Here is a 4,591-nt window from a genome sequence, read left to right on the forward strand (position 1 = left end):
TATAAACAGAATAAGAACCTAGAAAACCTGGTGGCCTGTACCCTTAGGGATATTGTTTCCTAGCTTGTCCTGTGTCTAGCCATTGACTCAACCCTCAGTCTACTGTTGGCCTGATATCTACTATATCAGACTACAATCTTCTATGTTATATAAGCTGTTTTGTGCTCGCTTCCTAATAAATGTTTAATATGCATCTTTATGAGTGGCTAGATTTGGCCAGAGATTTAGTTTCAATATAAACTGGTAAAGAGGTTGTGTGGAAGATAGTTACTCCTCATTTATCTCTAATTTTTGGTGGTTCCCATTATCCACAAAGTAACTTTTATAATATTGCCCTTCACTCAGCATTGATTTCTCTTTAGCCCTGTCCCAGAAATTTGTGATGTCACCCAGGTGCCTATGGGCAATTAAGAGGTAATAAACTCAAAGATCTCCAGGCTATAGGCTCAGAGGACTTCAGCGGGATTCAATGCATTCATAGGGTTCTCCTGGGTTAACAGTCCCTTTAGGCCTCAATAGTTTGATCTGACAGTTGCTTGGTCCTTGCCCCAGGTCCCAGAAGCAGTTAGGATTTCTCTCCAGGGTCTTCAGTTCTCTGGAGTTTGATCAATATTTCCTGTAGACTGTTTCTTCCACAGGGCCGTGGTCAAACCCTTTGCTATTTGCCCATAAGAATAGAACACAGGGCGGGGGGGGGGGCAGTCCTTGGGTGGCTCAGTCGGTTAAGCATCCGACTGTTGATTTCAGCTCAGGTCATGATCTCAGGGTCATGAGATCAAGTCTCACATCAGGCTAGCACTGGGTGTGGAGCCTGCTAAAGATTCCCTCTCTCCCTCTCCCTCTGTACCTCTGCACCCTCTCTCCCTCTCTTAAACAAACAAACAAACAAACAAACAAAAAAACACAGATTGGACATCCTGGGGCCATGTCATAGACAGAGATAATGATGATGATAGTGATGGTGGTGGTAATGACTATTAATATGATTTCCACATGACAAAAACCTATGTCTCCATGGATTGCTTGGCTGCACATGAAATAAAACTCAAGAAGTATTGGCTTAAACCACTAAGTTTTTTTCCTAGGTATACTACAGCTAGAGTTGGGCAATCTAAAATTGTAAAGGCGTCAGTGATGCTATCAATGACCCAAATTCTATCTGCCTGCTCTGTCATCATTAGTTTGTGGCCTTGTCCCCATGTTTTCAATATGGCTGCAGCACCTCCAGGCATACAATGCAGAAGGAGAGAGAACACAGGCCTTTCACAAAATAACAGTTTGCCTTCTTATTCAAGAAAGAAAGATTTCTCTGGGGAAATTCATTTGTATTAACATAGGCCAGAAGTTTGTCATCCTCTAGCTGCAAGGGAGTTCGGAAAGGGGATAATTTTATTTTATTTTTTTATTTTTATATTTTTTAAAGATTTTATTTATTAACTTGATAGAGAGAAACAGCCAGTGAGAGAGGGAACACAAGTAGGGGGAGTGGGTGAGGAAGAAGCAGGCTCCCAGTGGAGGAGCCTGATGTGGGGCTCGATCCCAGAATGCTGGGATCATGCCCTGAGCCGAAGGCAGACGCTTAACAACTGCGCCACCCAGGCGCCCCCAGGAAAGGGGGTAATTTTAACAGGACATATCACCATCCTGAACAAAATGAAATTCTGACAGGAAGGAAAAAAGGGGAATGGATATTGACAGGCAACTAGTAGTACTTACCATTCCCTATTACCATTACTATTTAGCAGTCAATTTAACAGATAATTTACATACTTACCATCTCTAACATGACCCATCAACCATTTTCCACAGGATGAAACTGAGCATCACAGACTTTTAGAAACTTGACCAAGAAAGTGGCAAATTCATGATTTGAATCTAGAACGTCATTCATAGCAATAGTAATCATAGTTAACATTGGTCAAATACTTGCCGTGGGTCAGATATTCTGCTAGGTGTTTTTTTATGTGTGTGAACTCATTTCCTCCTCATAGAATCCCTCTGAAGAAGGTGCTTTTATTGTCCTCACTTATCAGATGAGGATACCAAGTCTTGGAGAAGTGAAGGGACTTGCTTAGAGTCACACAGATTATAAGAAGTGAGGCTTGAGTTTAACTCAGTTCTGTGTGAATCCTTAGCTCTTGACCGCTCTACTACACAGCTTCTGCAAAACTCACTCATTCAAACTGTAAACACTACCACCACAATGCTAGGGTAGGCACCAAAAGAACAAGCCAATGGTTAAATACCAATAAGGTAGCTAATAAGTACTCCACTTAGAAGGATTAAATAGAGGAGAATCCCTGAGAATGGAAGCTGAAGATACAAGAAATAGCAAGAAAATGATTGAGGTCCAAGCTTATGTTAGCTCTGTACCAGAATATGCACTTCATGTTTTTCCCCGATACAAAGGGCCTCTTTTTCTGCATTGGTGTGTATTCTTGATGAAGTCATGAGGAAATATCTATCACAGAAGATGACCATTGCTTGTTGCCTATCCAATAACCATTCTCCATTCATTACTAACAGAATCCCCATCTTACCAAGAGCAACATTAGACTCGGTTAAAATGATTCACTTCCACAGATTTCACTGCCTCTATGCGGTGGCCATATGGCACAAAGCTGGCCAATGTAAGTACAGTCTTTTGGTTAGGGCTTCCTGAAAAGTTATGTTTATCATTGAAAAAAGACAAGCTTGCGCTTGCTTTGGCAGCACAGATACTAAAATTGAAATGATACAGAGAAGATTAGCAGGCCCCTTGGACAAAGATGACATGCATATCTCTGAAGCATTCCATATTTTGCACAGTTCCCAGAGGTCACTTGACACTTTGTTGGTTAATACCAAGGAAACTACATGAATCAAAGCACATCATGTGGCATCCAATGTTGAAATTGTAATTTTTCCCTACAAAAATTGAGAAAGAGGGAGGGAGAAAGTGACAAGCTCAGCTCACTCCTTTTTTGCCCTTTATTCCTTCCTCTTCTTCGGGCCTGGAATACTGTTGTGATGTCGAGTGGGGCAGCAGCCATCTTATGAGCATGAAGATTATAATCTCACACTAAGGATGGCACAGTGGAGAGAGAAACATCTGCTTAAATGCTAAGTCCCTGATAACATTCCGGAGCCTCCATACCAGCCTATTTCTGGATTTGTGACGATTTATGAAAAATAGACTAGTTAAGCTGCTGTTGTGTTGTGGTGGTGTTATTGTTACATGAAGCTGAAAATTACTGATAGAGATGGCCATGCTATTCTCCACTTCAATCGGATTTATTTTTGGTTTACTACCAAAGTCATCTCCAGGTAGGGCATATCATTGTCATTGCTTCCGCTTTGACTGCATGGGGGACTAGGTGTGATGCTAATTAGTCTGGAAGGAGTGGGTTTACAGCTTCTTTCTTTGCACTAAAGAAGGCCTCAGAGTAATAAAGTGACATTGTGCAAAGAACAGAGGCTTTGGCAATCTAATCTTCGTGACAATTTCACTCACTCTCTATGATCTTCAGCTTTCTTATCTCTACAATGAAGACTCTACTATCTACTTTAAATATTTACTAAGTGGTGCGTGAAATGCCTAATTCAAGTGGTACATATGTGTACAGTTGTCTTTATTATGAACTCCCCTCACTAATACAAATGGAACAAATCACCTTATCCTTTCCTCCTTCTTTCTCAATGCATCCCTCGTCTTCTTGTTATAATGTTCTTCGGCAAAACATCTGCCCCTAGAGTTTGGCCTTGGTTTTCATTTTATCCGGATTTTGTATGCTTAAAAGAAGTGGGTGGAAAAGGAATTGGGGAGAAGGAAAAGGTCCATAGAGGATGACCCTCGGCAAGGACGACTCTGCTGTTGGGCAGAGGAAAACCTACAAGAAGACAGCATGCAAACATCTCCCCCTTCCTCGGAACTTCCTTTCTTCCCCATGTGAAGATGAAGACCCAAGTTCGTGACCATATCTATAGGTTCACAAAGTATATCAACATTTTTAATTAGAGTTTTTAGTGAGAGCTAAGTCTTCTGACATGTGCTCTTAGAATAAAGTCATAATCATCTATAGTACATATTTATAATACACACATATATATGCCACATACATATTTATATATAACATTGGAGTCTGTTACCATGGCAACTATTGCGGTACTAACAAATTAAGCATTGTGACTTCACTGTAATAAGAAAAAAGAAATTCAAATGAAACACCAAGCATTTGTTTAAGCACAAATATCCTTAGTAATTAAATACACAGAATCAATACAGAAAACCACAAATTAATGTTTAGAAGCCTTTTCTAATATGAAACCTGGCTTTGCTGTTGTTTTCCCTTTCCCACTGCATTACATTATACATCTTTATAAATTAAGTTCGGCACCGGGTTAACAAGAACAGATCTGCTGTATTGGAGCTCTCATACCCCGCAAAGCTCAGCTTTCATTCTAAATAGTTACACCTTCCACAGTCAGTGAGAAAGATTTTATGGCTCTTTTTATTCATCAAAAAGAGGACTTTTAAAAAGAAAGCTCAAATGTGAAGTTGGTCTTACATCCACTGTTTCATTCAGACAACATGTAGAACTACCCCTGGGGT

The 4,591-nt window shown here is 40.3% G+C and overlaps 1 non-coding gene across 1 annotated transcript; it reads left to right on the forward strand.

Annotated features, from left to right (window-relative positions):
- Positions 1–2,696: 2,696 nt before the first annotated feature.
- Positions 2,697–2,803, forward strand: LOC113250955 (U6 spliceosomal RNA). The gene has a single exon (XR_003314278.1). It is a non-coding gene; the product is annotated as a U6 spliceosomal RNA (small nuclear RNA).
- Positions 2,804–4,591: the final 1,788 nt, after the last annotated feature.

Source organism: Ursus arctos, unplaced genomic scaffold, assembly GCF_023065955.2.
Source record: "Ursus arctos isolate Adak ecotype North America unplaced genomic scaffold, UrsArc2.0 scaffold_1, whole genome shotgun sequence".
NCBI lineage: Eukaryota > Metazoa > Chordata > Mammalia > Carnivora > Ursidae > Ursus > Ursus arctos.